This window comes from Equus caballus, chromosome 3 (genome assembly GCF_041296265.1).
Source record: "Equus caballus isolate H_3958 breed thoroughbred chromosome 3, TB-T2T, whole genome shotgun sequence".
NCBI lineage: Eukaryota > Metazoa > Chordata > Mammalia > Perissodactyla > Equidae > Equus > Equus caballus.
Window position 1 is genome coordinate 87,835,048 of NC_091686.1, and position 21,285 is coordinate 87,856,332.

The 21,285-nt window shown below is 36.1% G+C and overlaps 1 protein-coding gene across 8 annotated transcripts in view; it reads left to right on the top strand.

The window, feature by feature from the left end:
• The window catches only part of COX7B2 (cytochrome c oxidase subunit 7B2), a 125,254-nt gene that overhangs the window by 39,101 nt on the left and 64,868 nt on the right, over positions 1-21,285 (top strand). For 7 of the 8 annotated variants that reach the window (XR_011437139.1, XR_011437138.1, XM_023638146.2 and 4 more), the window contains exon 2: positions 2,328-2,383. The gene's annotated coding sequence lies outside the window, so the exon portion shown is untranslated. Of the gene's footprint in view, positions 1-2,327; positions 2,384-8,148; positions 8,252-21,285 lie in introns of those variants that run through there. The other variant, XM_070262500.1, reaches the window with a different exon arrangement.

A 21,285-nucleotide genomic window follows, 5' to 3' on the forward strand; every position in this document is an offset into this window, starting at 1 on the left:
TTCCAATGTTGAATACCTGTGAGCCTCAGGCAAATCAGCAGACTCACCTTTCCCTTTGCTCTTTATCTCTGTTTCATGTTTCTCTGAGGAAGCTGGTGGTAAGCCCCTTGGAGAAATGGTTTTCTCTTAGTTTTCCTAGTACCTCACTGGCCTCTCTTCCTTGATCTTTTTTCCCCTGCTGTTTCATATAACTCTGGCCTCTAAATGTTGTAGTAACTCAGGGCCTTCCTTACTTTTCTATTGTTATTATTGTTATTATTATTTGTGGTTATTGTTATTGGTGCATAACAAATTAACACAAATTCAGTGGTTTAAAAAATACACATTTTTTGTCTCATAGTTTCTTTGGATCAGAAGTCTGGGCATATCTTAACTAGGTCTTCTGCAAGACTGCAGTCAGGGTGTCACGGGGTAGCATCTGAATGCTTGACTAGAGAGATTTATTTCCAAGCTTACTCAGGTTGTTGGCAAAATTTTCTTGAGGCCAAAGGAGTGAGGGCTTCATTTTCTTGTCGGCTGTAGGCTGAAGAACTTACCAGATGCCAGCTAGAGGCTGCCCTCAGTTTCTAGAGGCTGCCCTCAGTTCTTTGCCAAGTGGGTTCCCCAACATGGCTGTTTGCTTCACAAAAGTCAGCTAGCAAGTGAAAAACTTCAGCAAGATGAGTGCTAGAATCTTATATAATTTACTAGTGTAATCACACAGTGCAATTCATATGCATCCTGTCACATTTTCTATGGGTTAGAAACAAGTTACAGGTCCTGCTCACATTCTAGGGAATGGGAACCATACTAGGGCATGACCAGCAGGAGGCAAGGATGATGGAGCCACATAAGAGTCTCCCCACCCCAGGGCTAGTGTCTGTCCTCTCTCTTCTGTCTGTACTCCACTTCCTCCTGTATCTCATGGTTTAAATACTGTCAGTGAGTGGAAAACCCTCGGTTTTATATTTAAAGCTTGATCTCTTTCTCTAAACTCCACACTGAAATAGCCAACCGATTACTTTATATTGCCCCTCTTGGTGATGTCTAATAGGCATCTCAAAATTTACAAACCCAAAGTCAAAATAATTATTTCCCCCAATAATCTGCTATTCCCATAGTTTCTCACTTCCACTAAATGGTGGGTCTGTCCTTTCAGTTGCTCACATCAAAAACCTTTACGTCATCCTTGACTCTTCCTGTTCTCTCATATCCAACATCCAGTTTATCAAACCTTTTTTTAAATTTGCCATTTCTTGGTTAGTATCCTTATCTTCAGGTGGCACTAAGACTTGATCTAAAATATAAGTCGCTTGGTGGCTCTCTGGCAACCATTCCAGTCCTAGTGGGAAGTAAACTCTATCTCCATTTTCTAGCAACTGGCTCAGGTCCTACCTTTAATAGGATGGACCACATGGAACCCCAACACCACTGCTCTCTGACTTTGCTATTGATGGAAAGCCATGCAGCTTTACCATATGCCAGATTAGATTATGTCAGATGTTGCCTGTCACCAAATGAAGCTGCATTTGCCTTGATGAACCTCTCAGTATTTGTTTCACTCCAAACATCAAGATGGAGTAATGCAGGTAATACTAGTTACCTGATTCCTCTCCTAACATACTCTTCCTGCAGAGTTTTCTCTGTGGCCTGTCCTCTTTTCATCCTATTCTTTTTTTCTTCCTTCTCCCTACATCCTCGAAAACTGTGTTAAAATCTACTTCTGGGTAGGTATGACTTCCTATCATTCACATACACTTTGGTCTAAAATACTAAATACATGTATCATTTTCTCTAAGTGTATTTTTATTTTAAACTCTTACTCTTGTTATAGAATGAAAAATTTGTTGCCTTCAAAAGGATTTGAGACATTAGCCTGCTGATGAATTTGGTTTAAGGCGTAAACAGTAAAGAGGTCCATTCCTGCTTCCTTAAACTCACAGCAAAAATGTGAGGTGTGCGTACTCTCCATACATATGGGGTGTACCTTGGCCAGAACTCTCTATCTCTTTGAGCTGGGACACAAGTAAATGGTGACTCATGGAGGGAGCTGGCAGAAAAGAGGGGATGATTTGAACCACATGGGTTGAGAAAAGTTTACAGATTCCTTCTCTACCACTATAGGAAGATGGGTAGCTATGTCCTCTTCACATACTTTGTGATTCTTTCCTTTCAACTTTAAGTTGTTTCTTAAAGTTCATTAAATCAGGTGTCATTTGTATAAAAATATTTACCGTTGGTGGAGTAGTATATGGTGACTTTACCTGAGTGATATAGACCACATTTACCTTTTTGCATTTTTTCTATTTTGTTGAAGCCCCATGCTAATTTTCTAATCCTATTTTTAGGATTCTGAATCTTGAACGTTCTGAGGAGAGCATCCAGGCTTCAGAGTTCCTGCCAGGTAATGAGAAAATATGGAAAAGTCCCATACTGCCCCGATTAGAATTTCTCTATGAGTGTCAATTTTAGATAACCGCTTTTTTATAGGGGGGAAAAGTTAAAGTTCTGATAGGAAATTTTATAAAAAATAACATAGAATTGACAATGAAACCATTTTTTAAAGTTGTATGTACTCTTAATTACTCTGTTTATTATTGAGAATCAGCCTACCCACAGATAAAATAAGAGACAGATGCCACTCTAACTAGACAAATGTTTCCAAAATAAGATATTTCCTATCAGCAGAAAATGTTTTACTTGATAGACTAACTTGATAGTATTAACAAAAACAGTTGGATGCAGAAGAAAATGTGTGTATTGCCAACACACATTTTCAGGAGATAAGCACTTGTTACAAGTACTACATGCCTAGAGAAATCTTTGTTTTGGCCAGCTGAGACCACCACGTGTTTTAAAATATGTCATCCATTATTTCAGTGTTAAGAGCGCCCCCTGGTGTGATTGTATGATCATATGTTTATGAGAAATTTAGATGGTTTTTAAAATCTCATTTTGCTGTTATGTGGTGATGGGCCTTCTTTGTATGCTAGATTGACTTGGTCAATATGGTGTGTAATTATCTAGAAATATGCATTTAATTTATTTCTTGCTCTTCTCTGTGGATTATATTTGGTATCAGTGGTCAGCCTGAAAGTAGAATTTGGGAATATCTAATCCTTAAACTTCTTCAATCCAAGATAATGACCTTAATATATCATTGAGCAAGTGTGAAATTATATGCTGAGATACATTTTTAGAGAATAATCAAATTCTTTGCTGGTAATTACTTTATTAAGTGGCAAATTGCTGTGAACAGTTTCTTTGTGGTACACTTAGGAGCATTTTAATAGTTAAACATGAGAATTCAGATGAAATATCCATTATGTAAACATGAGAATTCAGATGAAATATCCATTATGTAAAAAAATAATCCAAGTTTTGAGATACTCTTACAATCCAGCAGCCCTCTGTTTGGTATAGAACTTGCAAATATAAACATAATAATTCATCCATGAATCATAAACAGAGCTCTAGCCCCTGAAATCACCCTCACCCCCATACATTTTCCTTCAGAATTGGCAGCAGAATACCTATTTTGTAACTGTCATTTTTCCTTACATTTAATTTTTAGTCCTTTGGGAATAATTAAACCATCCTTGCAAAGCGGATGTGTCCATAATATTCTAAACTACGTTTCTGTAAATTTGATGATTGCAACTATATTTCCCCCTACTGTCTCTTCTCCATATTAAATTTTCTTGATTGTTTTAACTATTTCTCATAGGTTCTATATTCTAAACTTGATCATTTATGGGGCTATAAAACTGAGTTGTTTGCTATAGACTCTGTCTGTTTTCATTTCTTCTATATGCTCCCTCTCTCATTTGATTCTGAAGCCTGAAGCTCAGCACAATATTTACGTTAAGTCCTGGCTTGTTGAAAGGATAGTAGCTTCTAAAACGTAGAATGAAAAAAAAATAGAGAGCAGTCTGCTATCTACCATAGTAGATAGTATGTTTGAATCCTGGTTCTCGTATTTACCAACATTGTGACCTTGGACATGTCACTGAGAGTCTCTCTCAGAGCCTCAATCTCTTCTCCTGTAAAAGGGGAATGCAAATGACTGCTTTGCAGGATGTTAATTCACCCTTTACATTAACATGTATTTAGGACTTGCTGTACGCCAGATTTAGAGTGGGCGCCTCATGAGCATTTACTTCTCACAACAATTCTGTGAACTGGGTGCTATTATTTCTATATCATTGATGAGGCTTAGCAAGGCTAAGTAGCCTGATCAGTGCAAAAGCCGAGATTCTCATAAAGGTCTATCAGACTTAAAATGAGCTCATATCCACTATGTTGTATATTTGTTTTAATGATACTGATTCATTTCTGCTAATTTGTTGATTTCGTTTTCCTCAAGGTCAGATAATCTTCCAATGCACAAACATAAAGGAAACCAATCTTTTGAAAAAAGAGGAGGTGTATCTTTTAATTCTTGTCTGGAAATCAGAATTACTTTGGGCACTTATTCTTCTATACAATTTTTTCAAACCAGGCAGTGCGTTAAGAGACTTTTTGTTATTGGCCTGGTTGAGCTGGTAACAGCAGTGACAAGAACTATGGGGTTAATGAATCTTAAGGCACCTCGCACCTCTATGCATAATACAGAGGTAGGATAATAGAATGCTAATTTTAGAAACTGTTGCATGCTTTCAACTCACCGTTTCCGTTGGTTTTCTCTGGACCTTGGACCATAATCTATTCCTATGTGCCTTGCTATTTCAGTTAAATATCTAATTACTTGGATTAGCTTTGTGAAGCCACATCATTTTCCTTATGGTTTAAGAATTTTTTCCTGATATTTTAGAAAACAGATTTTATTCTTTAATTGCTTCAGAGGCCGATGTAGTAAGTTTCTCATTTTGTTAATAAGTCATTTTAAAGGCTACTAAATAACTCACCATAGTAACACGTTGTGAACAGGCCTGTTCTTTGGTTAAAATCTAGTGCTTCATACTATTCCTTTGGTCCTTGAGATTTGCTCTAGGAAGTAGGCTGTTCAACCATGACTCAAGAGCACAGAGTTAGGTTCCTCAATGGCTGAGTGACTATTTTCTTGTTAAGGTTTTCTCATCTTGTGCTTGGGTCAGATGTGTAGGCATTAATATGAATAGGTGTGTATGTTATTATTGTCTTACTAAGGTAGCACGTTACCCCAAACACACACTATCCTTAGGAAAACTGGCTCAATCATCATTATTAAATCAATGAATGAGGGAAGGAGTGGGAGTTCTTTTAGCTTTCCACCCTCATTTCTGCCCCACCTCTACACTTGTTACCCCTTCCTGCCCATCACACACACACATACACACTCACACAGAGGCACACATACGTGCACACACACATTTGGTGAGTGTGTTCTTTAACTTTGACTTGTTTAATGTCTGTGGAATCAATCCCTGTTTTTCCAAATCCTCCAATATTGTTTTGGGTTAGGCTCTCATATATTTCGCTTAAACAATTGGAATCGTTCTTTAACTGAATTCCCCCTCTCTAATGTTACCTATTTCCAATAAACTGTCCCCAGTGGGACCAGGATAATTTTCCTCAAGTATAGAACTAAAATCAGCTTAAAATCATTCAGTGTCTCATTGTCCAAAAAGACCCTTTGGTTCTTGCTTACCTCTCATCTAATTTGTCTCACTACCATTGTCCTCACCCTTTGAATTCTGTGTTTTGCACCACTGAGAAAATTACAAATCGCAGAATGCTTTTCACTTTCTTTGCCTTCCTGTGCCTTTATGCAGTAACTCTCTGTGCTCGTAACACCCTTCCTCACTTATTTGGTGAGCTCCACTTTCTCCTTCTGTGACAATCCTTCCCTGACTCAACTCCCACTCCACAGGCACACACCCAGTCTGGGTTGAGTGCCTCTTCAGTGGACCGCTGTAAGACCCTATGCTCACTTCTGTTATCGCAAAGTTCAGCTTACGGTGGTCAACCTGAGGGCGAGAATTATGTTAGATTACTCAAGGTATCAAAGTGCCAGATATATAGAAAGTTCTTGGCAAAACTTTATTTTTGAAGCCCATGAAGAGGCTGAATGAAAAATAGAAAGATATTGTGTTAGGAGTCACCTTAAACCCATGCCTCAGTCAGGCTTTAAAGCTGACGGGTCAAATGCCTGACTTCTGTCAGCCGTTACTGGGCAGGGTGGTGAGGCAGCCATCTGTCGACTTTATCTGCTGTGTCTTCCATTTACGTTGACTTTCTCCCAACACTTGTATACTCCTCTGTGTACCACACCGCCCCTCTGTCACAGAGATTTCCTGTGGCTTACTCAATATCCATTCTCTTCTCCTTCTTCTTTGCAGAGTCCCAATATTGTTGCAGGCAAGGAAAAAAAAAGGGAAAAAAACCCCACTAGCCTGTCATTTTCTTATCCTCTTTGTTGTTGTGGGAGATAATCTGCTATAATTCTGTCCAGTGAAATATAAACAGAAGTCTGATGGAATTTCTGGGAAAGTGGTGCTTTCTTGATATAGATGTTGCCTTATCTTCCTTTTGGCCCTTTCTTTCTTCCTCATTTCTGGAAGGTACACATGATGACTAAAACTGGAGCAGCCACCTTGCAACCTTGAAAGGCCAGGAATGTTGCTGTGATTTTAGCGTTGACATCCTTGAACTTCCAAATCAATACCACAGTTTCCTTCCTTTGACTTCTCATTACATGAGAAAAATTCACCATGTTGTTGAAGCAATTGTTATCTGGGTTTTCTGTTGCATCAACTGATTCAGTTGCCTGACACTCGTTAGCATTACAGTTAAAATGAATGCATTAAAAGTTAATGGTGTAAGTTTCTCACCTTTCTACCTATATTTTATATTGTTAACTCAACGATCACGTATTTAGACTTCCTGTCACTGTATACTACTCTAGACAGTAAGATACAACAACTGGAACACATTCTTATGCACATGGCTTACAGTCTCATGGGGGCTCAGAAACATAAATTTACTTATAATATACAACATGAGATAGAATATATACTATGGTAAGCACCACGAGAAGTATATGTAGACAAACCTAAGGGTAAAATTTAAGAGAGTATCTGCAATTTGAGCAAGATCTCCTAAAAATATTAAAAGTTTTAAAATCAGAAAAGTGAATCTCTCATCTGGGATTTCAGACACCCTGGACCGGACTTATTCGTTGTGCCTTTAGAGTAACGCAGTGTGGGTGGTCACCTACTTTTGTGTGTCAACTTTGTTGCCTCTTACTAATAATTAAAATGAGCACAGTCTAGGAGGCCAGAGATAAAATCCATGCTTTGAACTGCTGCTATCTTTGGAAAGTTAGATTGGTGAAAAGCAATGTGTGGAGGAGGAGGGGCAAGAAATGACACAGGACGTTGCCAAGGATTCTATTGACACAGACTGAAGCAGTAAGCCAAGAGCTGTAACAGGGAAGGCAGTAAACAAGAAACTGAAGCTCAGTGGTTGAAAGGCAAGAGTTAGTTAATGGAGAGAGACATCAAAACATCAGGCAGCCGACAGCCCGGAACAAACTCACAATGAGGGAGGGCGGGGGAACAAGCCTCCTCGAGAGAGCACAAAAATAGGCTGCTCTACTCCGGGACTCTCTGCGAAGTCTGTGAGGAAAGCCAGAAGCAAACCATAATAAGGGCATTATTTATAAAATCACAGAGACTCAAAGAATTAAAATGAGAAAACGGTCTCAAAATAAAGCATAAAAATTATAATCAGTAGATATTTTGAAAAGGCACTAAATGCTCAAAGAACCTGATTCAAAACGAGGGTCCAGGGACATTGGTGTTGATTTCAGTGCTTGATTTTAAGTTGATTTTTTTTTAGGTACAGATTTGATGAAAGAAAAGCTCTGGGAAATGCAAAATCAATGTGGAGTAAAATTCCTGAGTTTGTGCCAAATGCCATTCAGAATTCTCAGGTCTCGGGATAAGCTACAGTAGGAAATTTGAGCACATTACCATTTCTTCTAACTGTGACACAGGGTTTTCCCAGAAGATGAAGGAGAGGAAAGCAGCCAGTGAGCCAGGTTTGAATAATAAGGACTGACCATCTCCAGTCGACTACACACTTGAGAGAAGCTGTGAATACCAATAAGGCATCTAGTCATGTTTGTGCAACCACAAAATACTCCTCACTTTTACTCCCCCCAGGATTAATGGACCAAGTTATGCTTTGACGCATGACAGCCAGGGTCTGACAGAGAATTATAGATACTCTTCTATGGCACAAGTCCAGTCTTCCTGAAAAAACAGAGAACAGTTAACATAGATAACAGGTATTTTGGCTTCTATGACTGTATTCCATCTGCACTCTTCTTCTAATGAGGAATGCTAATTACTTCATCTAATGAGATTTGACTGAGAGTGGTTTTCTGAAATATGTATTATATATTGTTTGTATTTTATATATTTTTATATATGAAATAGATCACTTATAGTATAATATAATAATGTATAACAATATTATAAATGATCTGAATTATTTCTAATGTAAGACATATAAGTAGTTCATTTATGATTTTTTTTCACTTTGAAAGTGCTACCTCTGAGGTAGCATAATTATTTCACATGATGTCAAGTGCCATAGAATAGGGATGTGACCTAGATACCTTTTAACTTTCCTTCGTAATTTGATGTTGACCTAGAATATGAAAATTCGCCTGAATTTTTCTTGAAACTCTTGTAGTAAGCAGGCTGCTTTACTTCGTCTGTGAAACACAGGAACGCACTTTCACAGAGTATACTGTTTTCTGGATTTCCATTCTAGGCCACCAGGATTCAGTAAGTAGTCATGTTCACCTTACCCATGTCTTCTTTGTTGACAGTAATTTCAGTGATTTCAACCTCAGTCTTCCCGTGTCTCTCTTCATTTATGGGTCTATGCTATGATTTATTATTATTATTATCCTTCTCCATACCTTACCTTGCTCTTTGGTATTTCTGAAATGTGGCAACGAACAGCACGAGGCAGTGTAGGAACACATAAAGCAGAATGTTACAGAAAAACCCTTCATGAATACTTAATTGTCATTACCTTTCTGAGAGTACCATCTCATCCTGATGATGAATCCAGTTCCCCAAATCATAAAGTCTTGATTTTTATAAGCAAATGTGTGATTGTAGTGAGCCATTAATATTTGATGAATAGAATGTGAAGATTGCATTAGATTTCCAAAAGAGATCAGGAACGTATAATGGTTAAGAATTGGTCATGAATTTGCAAAGGAGTTTGATTTAAAGAGATTTTTTTTTAGCATTTCAATATCCTCATTAGATTCTTTATGTAGGAAGATATTTTCTTTTCCTGCCAGTTTTCCTCTATAGAAAAACTGGGTTAATTATTTTCATTCATTTATACCTATACTTGTATGTTTGGATTGGACCTCATTTTTATGTTGCATAGCCTGCCCCAGGTGAATCGGATGCCCCAGTATATGAGAGCAGTCTAAAATATTCAATAAAATTATCACAGTGAAAATTGTTATAATGAGATGATACTTAGAAATGTGTTTAAGGTCTGCCTTGACTTCAAATTAAATATAATTGCAAAGTATGTGTTATGGACTGAAATGTTTGTATTCCCTCCAAATTCATGTGTTGAAATCCTAACCTCCTATGTGATGGTATGAGGAGGTGGGACCTTTGGGAGGTAATTAAATTTAGATGATTGACACTGGAACCCCTGTAATGGGATTAGTATTAGAAGTGTAAGAGTTGTAATTAGTAGAAGAGGAAGAGGCTAGGGTTGGATGTGAGGGCATGGTGAGCTAGGATACACTGCAAGCCAGGAAGCGAGCTCTCACCGGGAACCAAACCTGCCAGAACTTTGATCTTGGACTTGCCAGCTTTCAGAACTGTGAGAAATAAATTTCTGTTGTTTAAGCAAACCAGTCTGTGGTATTTTGTTATATTATAATGTCCTGAGCAGATTAATGAAGTATGATTTGGAAGCCAGGAACGATTTAAAGAATTTCAAATCTTTTTCTAGCTAAGGTTGGCTGCTAAATTCACAGTCACCTTCAAGTACCAATAAAGAATGATAACCAAATGACTAATAGTGGGCATTACTGAAAAGATGACCTATTAGGAAACAGCATGTTTGAAAACTGTAGAGAAGGTATTTTCTATAACTAAATTGCAATATGGAAAAACTTGGTTAAACAGAATGCCTAGAGAACAGTATTCCAATTAATTGGCTCTTTGATAAAGTTGAGCTGAATGTCCTTTGTGACTCAGTCATTGTTGAAAATCTTCTTCAACTAATGCTATCTTTATCTTCTCTCCCTCAATATCAGTCATAACTGGATCTTTCTTTGCATTTGGAAACTTCTATTCTGAAGCAGATTTCTCATTCTAGAATACTCCAGAGGGGGTAAAAATGGAAAAGTATGGGCATTTGTTTGTAGTGGAACTCTCTAATATCAGCTTTTTATGTGTGTGATTTGCCATTTTATGTCTATAGAAAATTCTAGACAACTGAAGTTTTCAGTTAATGGTTTTATTGAAGAAAAGACTGTTTCAGATCTCAGTAGTTAAAAGTAATTTTCAATAGTTGAATTTATCATGGAGAGATTGACATTTTCATCATCATGGTCATTAGATGGTCTGGAGAAAGAATGTAAAAGAAGAGTTAGGAGGTTGACATAGACTAAAATAAAGCATTTGAAATTTACCCTGATTCTGCATACTGCTTTTTGAAATTAGTGTAGATCTAAACAGAGCTTTATCTATAGCTCATGTTCTACGTATACCACAGCAATGCGGTACTAAATACTTACTCTGTCCTGGGCACTGAGTTAAACGGTATCGCACACACACATACTCATATATAAAATCTCATTGCTATATATTTATATATTTCAGACCTTACACATTTTCGAAGGCTCTTGAAAAAGCTTGTGCCCTAAAATATAAATGGACTTATATTACCTAATGCATTTAAGGCTGGGTTGATAGCTGGATTTTCTTTAAGAAGCTACAGCCTATGCAGTCAGTTTTATCCATTGAAAACTATTTCTTTCACTTTTTCTAAGTCACTAAGAGGACTAGGCGTGCTTACATGTCCCAAAATGCAGCTATCAGACCTTTGTTCCACTGCCATTCTCCAGTGGTTCACCTTGATAGCATGAGTGAGTGTGTGATGTGTCTGTGTATCTTGGAACAGTTATTGTATTTTTTTCATTTTGAAAGCAATCCGTTTTTATCATAGGATATTTACAAATTGGAGGAACATTTGGTTTGCTAACTTTGTTATTATAAACAAGGTTGCAACAGATAGCTTTGTTCCTATAATTGTGTCTGTGCGCAAGGATACCTGAAGGTAAAAAATATGTGCATTTGTAATTTTGATAGATGCTTCCAAATTTTCCATGTATTATTGTTATACTGTCACCCACATTCCCACCAGCAATATGTAAGGTCACCCGTTTCCTTACACTATCGTCAACACAGTATGTTAGCAAATTTTTGAGTTTTTGCTAATCTATTAGATAAAAAAGATGTTCTCAGTATACTTTTGACTTTTATTTCTCTTATTATGATTGAGAATTTTTTCATGTTTGAGAACCATTCGTATTTCCATTTTTATGAATTAACAGTTTATATACTTGCCTATTTTTCTTTTGAGGGATTATATTTTGAAAGATTCGAGGCTTGCCTATTGCCTGCGATATTAGCTGACATTAGTTTGCTCAATGTGCTTGTCTTTTGATATTATTCCTGTAGGATTTTGCCATTCATGAGTTTTTTAATGAAGTTAAGGTTTTTATGTCAGTTTTTGGTGAACAGAATGACTTCTAGGTGAGATTATTTGAAAACTTACCATGGTTTCTTTTAGTAATTTTATGCACATTCATTTTATATACTTAAAACTTTGGTTTATTGAGAATTCATCCTGTTGGACTGATGAGGCAAAGTCACAATCAAGGTGAAGAAGAAAAGAGCTGGAAGAGTAATTAGAATAAAATACTGTGAAAGAAAGATGGGTCAAAGCAATCAAATTTACATCTTTTATTGAAAAATCCATCTTTTTTACGCAAATTGCAATGCCACCTTTATCATATACATATCTTCCAAATGTGTTGTTTATTTTCAGAGTTTTTTATGCTATTGACATCATATATTCATGCTTAGCACTAAAGTGATTTAGTTATTATAGCTGAAACTATGTTTTAACATTTGAGAGGGGTATTGTTCCTATATATTTCCTTTTTTATCTTTTTAAAAAAAATTCCCAGCTTTTTGTGCTTGTTTGTTTTACCATCTGAACTCTAGAATCAGCATGTCTAGTTCTCCAAAACAAAACAAAACAAAACCTGTTGGCATTTTTAAATTGGAATCATATTACTTTATGGTTTGACTTAGGAAGAATTGTCATCTTTATGATGTTATCATCTTTATGATCTACCCAAGAATATGTATATCTTTCCTTATTTTCATTTTCATCTTTCAATAATTTTAATGTTTTCTTCATGAAGAATTCACATATTTTTTGGTAAGGATTTTGTTGTTATCCATTTGGTTGCTTTTTCTGGATTTCTTAAGCATTTTACTCCAGTTATTCTCCCAACTCTTTGTGACCTCATTTATCAGCCCTACAATTTATAGCTACATCTTTATACTCTTCTTTTGAACTGGATTTTGTTTTCAAGCTTAAAATATTTTCGTGGAATTCCAATTTGCCAGCTGAACAGCGTTCCCTGTAACTAACCTTGTCTTCAACCTTCACATTGTTGTGCACACTCCTCTCTTTTTTCTTAAATTGCTATTGTCTATAGATTAATATCTACATGGACTGGAGTTTCTCACAATTCGCTTATCCTTTATCCCTTCTCAATTGGTTTTTGTTCTCAGAACTGTTAAATTCACATGGTTATAAAGTGACGTGATAGTCTCGTAGTCATCAATTCCCATAAATTTTTCTCTCTGTTCATCTTCCTTCTCGTACCCTTCTGATTTGGTGTGGTTTATTGCTTCTTCTCTCTTGAAACATTTTCCTTAGGTTTAGTGACACTGAGTTCTGAGTCTTGCTTCTCCTTCTAAATCCTAGTTCAAAAAGTATATGACCTCTAGGAGCCCATATTTTAACTCTACTCTTCTTGTACTTTCTCCTTTGGAATGCCATCTTTTCTTATGAATTCTGCTTTAAGAATATGCCTCCCAGTGCCCAGAGAAACATTGGAAGCCAGATGTTAAAGATGGTAGAAACTTTTCAGCCAACACTGCTAAATTTCTATGGCATAGACTCTCTTCCCTCTCCTACACTCTTACTAGGCTTTACACAAGCAAGAAATAAACATGTATTGTGTTAAGCCACTTATATTTCAAGGTTTTTCTGTTACAGCAGCTAACATTACCTTTACTAATACAATTGACCTTTGAACATTTCCCTCTAAAGATACTTAGACACTTCAAACTTATTATGTCCAGCATACATTTTCTTATCTTCTGCTAAACCTGATGTCTGGAAAGGAAAGACTCTCCTGTTTCTTTTTCACTCTAATACTGCTCTGGCCAGCGATTATCTGGGTTTTTTCCCCCACATTAAGCAATTCTCCAACATCAGCATGGTGTCCTGCAATTCAATTCAATTTCGACACTAACTGGAGTTAGCACAGACCCCACAGGTTAAGGACTCAGTCCCACAAGACTGCCCCCAACTTCAGAAGCCAGTTACAAGTAGTAGGTCCCTAGGTTACCCACAACTTCTGTCTGACTTGGCTACAAATCAGAGGTTCCCATGATACCCTCATCATGTTTGATAATTTGCTAGAGTGTCTCACAGAACCCAGAAAAACAGTTTACTTACTATTGCTGATTTATTATAAAGGATATTTTAAAGAATACAAATGAACAGCCAGATTAAGAGATACCCAAAGCAAGATCTGGAAGGGTCCCAAGTACAGGAGCTTCGGTGACTGTGGTATTGGGCTGTGCCACCCTCCCTGCATGTTGAATGTATTCACAAACCTGGAAGTTCTCTGAACCCTGTATTTTGGTATTTTTATGGAGACTTCATCATGTGAGCATGATCAATTATTAACTCAATTTCCAGCCTCTCTCCCCTCTTCAGAGAATGAGAGGTGGGGTTGAAAGTTCTAAGCTTCTGATCATGGCTTGATCTTTCTAGTGATCAGCCCCCATCCAGGAGCCACTGAGAGTCACCTTATTTAAACAAAAGATGTTTATGTCACCCCGGAAGTTCCAAGGGATTTAGGAGCTCTGTGTCAGACACTCCTATCAATCCGAAATTCCAGAGGATTTAGGAGTTCTGTGTTAGGAACTGGGGTCAAAGGTCAAATATTAGCAGGAACCTGGAGCAGAGACCAATATATATATTTATGATTATTTCACACTTGCTTTTCCTCCTTTTCCCTGTTCTTATTTATGAATAAAGTATACTACCCATCACCTAGACCAAAAAAATCATTCATTTTAACTTATTTATTATCTCCCTCACCCAATTGATTTCTGTTTCCTAGAAAATCTTGCCTGTACACGTTTATTCCTCTTCTCTCCATTTTTATAGCATCTCCCCTATTTCAGACTCTCATTATCTCTTAATAGGACAATTCTCATAACTTTCTACCCAATCTCCCCATTTCATTTCTTCTCCAAGCTCTTCCCGTGCAGCTGTTTAATGTTCCAGACTTGTTTCTAATGTGCCATTGCCTTTTACCCAAACTGTATTAATAGAGTTCAGATTCTTTATCCACGATATGCCCTTCAACTGAGTTTTGCTGCCTTAGTCCGTGTGGCTGCACACGTGGTACGATGTACTGTGTCGACAGAGATGCCTGCAGTTCCTTGACCTGCTCTTTGTTCTCCTGCTGCCCTTCGTTCTCTTTACCTGGAATATCTGCCCCTCCACCTCACAAGTTCTGAATTCTCCCTAACTTCAAGGTCCAGCTCAAATGTTATTTCTTCCACAATGCTTCTCTGACCCACTTCTTGAATAATTTCTTCGTCCTTTAAGGGATGGAGTGTCATTTAAGACACACGCTTTCCTTATCGTTATATTTGTCTTCTCTCGTCCACTAGAGAGAGCTTCATGATGACACTCTTTCATAAACTATTACTAATAGGATTTTACCTGAAATAAAAGTATCAACAGTTTTTGGAAAAGAGTAAAAATGGGTGTGAGTTGAGGTAGAAAATAGATCTTCAAGGGATTTGTAAATAGATTGTTCTTAGACAAGGTAAGATGCCTTCTTCCACCATCAGCAAACGCTTGTTACAAAGCGGGAGATGTTATTACTTCATAAGGTTCAACTAAACTGAATCACGAAACTTGACATATTTTTCAATTTAAAACAAGAGGAGTCTTAGCAGTATGTCACACACCGTGAAAAATAAATATATTCTCTTTAGAAGGAAAAAGTTCTGATAAAATGATTCTTTGATGTTCCCCAAGGAATGCTGTATCCATTGTGCTATACAGAAAGACAGTAATCCAAAGCACATGCCTGGAATACTGCTGTTGTCTTCAAAGTCTAGGCTATCATTTGAGAAAGGAGCGATAGCTTAGATATAAGGATATGGACACAACATTACAAAAGTGTTGCGAAGCATGAACATACGCAAATACACTTTTACTTTGTGTGCAGAGAATTCATTATACCTCTCTGATACCAGTCTGTGCAAGGCCTCTCTCCTTTTATTTTTTCATACTTACCTCTTTTACTTGATTCCTCATCTCTACTGGCATTCCTCTCCCTTCCTGTTCATATTAGACATTGACTTAAGTGTATCTTTGAAAATTAGATCGTGTTAGTCTGTCTAGATGTGTGCATGTGTTATTTTTAATTTGCATAAATCATTTTGAATCATCTTATTCTGTTTAATAGGTTTTCTATTCAACACTATTTTTTTATTATTTATTAAGTCTACTCTGTACATCTACTTTTATTCTTCAGAGTGTTGCCTTGAGTTCCATCTCATGCATATACCACATTGTACTCATCTTGTCTCCTATGATTGACATTTTGTGTTACCAGAGGAGGGTTTTCTAGGTTACCTGCACATATAATTTCACTAAGTACTTCCTGATTGCTTTGCAGAATGGCTGAATCGCTTTACAGGTCTAGCTGCAAAACCTGGCAGCTTAATTTCACCCTTATACTTTCTAACATTTGGTAATATCGAACTTTCTGATTTTTGTCAATTTGAAAACTGGCAGTTTGAAATTTGTGTTACTTTAGTAGTGAAGATGAGCCCTTTTTCAGAGATGCAGCCTTTTTCCACTCTTTCTCTTGGGTTTCCTGTCATTCCCTTGTTGATTTTCAGGAGTTTCTTTTATATTCCGGATTAATACTTTATTAGTTTCAGACATTACACACATCCCTTCTAGTCTTTAATCTTCTATTTAACTTTGCTCGTAGTAGTCTTCATTGAACAGAAATTCTTACCTATATTTTGTCAAAATCATTAGTCTTTTACTTTGTCTTTCTTAATCAAATTTAATAAAGTATAATTTATATATATAAAATGCATCCGTGTTAAAGATACAGTTTGATAAGTTTTGACAAATGTATACGTCTGTGGCTCATCACCACAGTCAAGTTGTAGAAAATTTCAATCACCCTTGAAAGTTGCATTGTGACCCTTTGCAGTCAGTTTCTGCCTTTGATCCCCAACTCAGGCAAGCGGATCTGTTTTCTGTCCCTAAGGATTAGGTTTACTTCTTCTGGAATGTTATATAAATGGGATAATGCAATATGTGCATTTTGTGTTTTGAAAGAAATTAAAAGAAGAAAATGTGTGTATATATATGTCTGTGTGTATATACATACATATATACGTGCATATATACACATACACAGATATATACACACATAGATATCTACATATACATATATATACAGTTTCTCTGCTTCCTAAATATCTGAGCTGCTATTTGGTATCATTTCTCTTTAATCCTCCAGACTTCCTTTAGCATTTCTTTTAGGGCAAATCTGCTATTAATAGCTCATTTTTTTAAAAAAAAATTTATTTTGACTTCATTTTTGAAGGGTAGTTTCACTGGATATAGATTGATTCTTAACTGAAGTGGGGTTTTTTTGTCCTGTACTTTGGACATGCCATTCTGTTGTCTTCTGGCTCTGCTGTTTGTGATATAAAATCCACCATTGATTGTATCATTGTTAACATCTATGTAAGGTGTTATTTTTCTGCTGCTTCCAAGATTTTCTCTTTATCTGTAGTTTTCAGAAGTTCACTATGAAGTACCTGAGTGTGATTTTCTTTATGTTTGTTCTACTGGATATTTCTTAAACTTAGATCTGCAAGGTAATGTTTCTTTTTCTTCTCTCTTTTTTTCCTTTATGCTAAATTTGGGAAGATTACAGCCCTTATTTCTTCAAATATTGTTTTCTTTCACTTTTTGTCTCTACTTTCTTGGAACTCCAGTGACAGGTGCATTGAATCATTTGATATTATCCCACAAATCTTTGAGCCTTTATTCATTTTTCTTCAGTCTTTATTCATTCCATTGATCTCCTTTCAAATTCATTGATTCTTCTTTCTTCTATCCTAAAACTGATGTTGATCCCGTTTAGTAGATTTTATATTTCTGTTATTGTACTTGTCAGATCCAAAATTTCCATTTCATTCTTTTTTATAGTTTCTGTTTCTGTGCTAAGATTCCCAATCTGTTCACACATTGAATTGTGTTTTCCTTTAAGTTTCAAATGTTTCCCTTTAATTATTTGAACTTCTTTTTTTCTTGGTGAGGAAGATTGGCCCTGAGCTAACATCTGTTGCCAATCTTCCTCTGTTTTTTTTGTTTTCTCCCCAAAGCCCCAGGACATAGTTGCATATCCTACTTGTGGGTCCTTCTAGTTCTTTTCTGTGCAATGCTGCCTCAACGTGGCTTGATGTATGGTGCTAGATCCAGGCCTAGGATCCAAACCAGTGAACCCCAGGCCATGAAAGTGGAGCACACAAACGTAACCACTATATCACAGGGCCAGCCCCTGAACATATTTTTAATAGTTGCTTTCAATTCTTTGCCTAGTATATCCAGCATCTGTGGCCATTCAGAGTCAGATTCTATTAATTGATTATTTCATAAAAAGAGATCACAGTTTCTTGTTTTTATTTTTACTTTGTTGCTTGTCTAGTAATTTTTGGTGGAAAAGTGCACATCATAGATAATTTGTTTTAGCAACTCAGAAACTGATTTTTTCTTTCTATTATTAATATTATTATTATTTTGTTCTTCTCTTTTTCCTCATAAGTTAACTTGTCTGGACTCAAATTGTGAAATTTATTTCTTCTGCACCATTCAGCAGCTGATGTTTCTACTGATTTTTTTTCACCTTCCAGCTGCTGTTGCTGCTTCCCCCTCCTTCTCTCCTCCTCTGCTTCTTTTCCTCTTCCTTCTCCTCCTTCATCCTCATTCTTTCTTCCTCTTTTATCTTCATCCTGGGCTTCTTACCTGATCCTGAAATTTAGCAATTAACCAGAGAGTTTATGTGCAGAATTTATACACAGATTCTGGAGCTCACCCAGTCTGATAGCTTTTCCTTCCTTTATTGAAATGAATTTTATTTTATTTTTCCACTTTAGTCTGTTATTGTGCATTGCATTACATTAAATTAAAACCACTTCCAGTTGTGAGGTAATATCCACTTAGAAATGATTTATTTTCCTTTTTATATATTTTTGGATTTGATTGACTAACATATTGTTATGTATTTTAATGTTGATTTTTATGTAGTTTTCTTATCTAGTAATGTCTTAGTCTAATTTTAGTTTCAGGGTAATGCTGAACTCAACGAATGAGTTGTGATGTATTCTCTCTATTGTAAAATTGTTTCTGTGGGATTATTATTCTTTCTTTCTTATACATTTGGTAAAATTTTCAGTAAAGCTATATGGCGTAGAGTAGTCTTTGTGGGGAGGTTTATAGTTGAAATACACTTTCTCTAGCGTATATAGGGCTACTTAGTTTTACTATCTCTTCTTGGATCAGTTTTGATAATTTGTATTTTTAGGGAATATTTCTGTTTTATCTAAATTGTTGAGTTTATTGGTATAAAGCTATTAATAACATTCTCTTATTCTTTTAATATCTGTAGTGCTACTTCTCTTTTGTTTCTGTTATTAGTAGTTTGTGTCTTCTGTTTTTTTGATCAGTCTAGATGTTTTGCAATGTTATTGATCTTTTGAATGAACCAGTTTTTTTTTGATTTCATTTATTTTGTCTTCTATTTTCCTATTTTATTTATTCCTACCTTTACCTTTATTACTTCTCTGCATCTAATTGCTTTGGACTTAATTAGCAATCGTTTTTTAACTTTTCAAGCTACAAACTTATGTCATTGATTTTATACCATTTAAGCTAAAATTTTCTTCTAAACTGTTTTAGGTGCATCTCAAAAATTTTGATATGTCATTCTTTAACTTGGAACTTTTTTTTACCCAGTAATGTGTTACCTTTTCTATAATTTGAAGTTATTCATGTTGTGGTTATAGAATATAATCTTTGTGATTCAAGCCCTTTAAATTTACTGTGACTAATTTTATGGTCCAACGCATGTTCTATCTAATTGAATGATTGGGTGAAGTGTTCCATAAATGTCAATTAGATCAAGTTGATTAATAGAGTTTTTCAAGTCTCTCATATCCATAATGATTTTCTATTATTTAGCCTAACACTTGCTAGGTCATATGGTATGTATATGTTAAGCTTTATAAGAACCTGCCAAACTGTTTTCCAAAGTGGCTGTATCATCTTGAATTCCCACCATCAATGAAGGAGACTTCCTGTTGCTTCACATCTTCCCCAGATTTTGAGTTTTCAGGGTTTGTTCATTTGTTTTAATTTTAGCCATTCTAATAATGCCTTGGTGTGGTTTTAAGTTTGTGTTTTCCTAATGTCTAAGGATGATGAGAAGTTGTTTTCTGTGCTTATTTACCACCTGTATAACTACTTTGCTCAAGTGTCTCTTCAGATCTTTTTGCTTCTTTTTTGTTCTTGTGCAGTTTCTTCCTTATTACTACGTTTTAAGAGGTTTTCACATAGTCTGCATGCAAATCTTTTATCAGCTAAATGATTTGCAAATATTTTCTTCCAGTATGTAACTTCTCTCTTTATTCTATTAATAGTGTCCTTTGCAAAAGCACATTTTAAATTTTGATGAAGTCATTATTACCAAGTTTTTATCTTTTATGTCTGTTGCTTTTGGTGTCGTATAAAACTACTTGTTACCAAACCTGAAGTCTTATAGATTTTCTTTTCCTTGTTTTTTCCTAGAAATGTTATTGTTTTATGTTTTGAATTTACACCTATGACTCATTATGAGTTAATTTTCACATAAGATATGAGGTGTATGTTGAAGTTCATTTTTTGGAATAAGGATGTCCAGCTGTTCCAGCAATATATGTTTAAAAGACTCTCCTTTTTTGGGGGGGCCTGTCCCAGTGGCACAGTGGTTAAATGTGCATGTTCACTTTGGCGGCCTGGGTTTCGCCGGTTCGGATCCCGGGTGTGGACATGGCACCACTAGGCAAGCCATGCTGTGGTAGGTGTCCTACATATAAAAAAGTAGAGGAAGATGGGAGCAGATGTTAGCTCAGAGCCAGTCTTCCTCAGCAAAAAGAGGAGGATTGGCAGCAGTTAGCTCAGGGCTAATCTTCCTCAAAAAAAAAAAAAGACCTTTTTTCATTAATTTGCCTTTGCACCTTTATAAAAAATCAGTTGACTATATTCATATGGGTCTGTTTCTAGGCTTTTTATTCTACTCCACTAATCTGTTTGTCCTTTTGCCAATACCACACTGTCTTAATTACTTTAGTTTTATAAGTTGTCTTAAAATGGGGAGTGATTCTTCTAACCTTGTTCTCCTTCAGGAATATTTGGTTAGTCTAGTTCCTTTACCTTTTTATGTGAATTTTAGAATTAGCTGGACAAAATCTACAATGCTTTCTGTGATTTGGCTGAGATTGCATTCAATTTGTAGATCAATTTTGGTAGAACTTATGTCTTAATGTTGAGCCTTCCAATCCAAGTACGTGCTATAGTTCTCCATTTATTTAGAGCTTCTTCAATATCTTTCATTAGTGTTTTGTGTTTTCAGTGTACATATTGTGGTGATTAATTTTTTCTGTTAACTTGGCCAAGCTATGGTATCCGGATACTTAATCAGACACCAGTCTGAATGTCTCTGTGAGCGTATTTTTTATATGATATTAACATTTAAATCATTAGACTTTGACTAAAACAGATTACACTTCATAATGTGGGTTCATTCAATCAACTGAAGTCCTTAAGAGGAAAAAGACTGAGGTCCTCCAAGGAAGAGGGGAA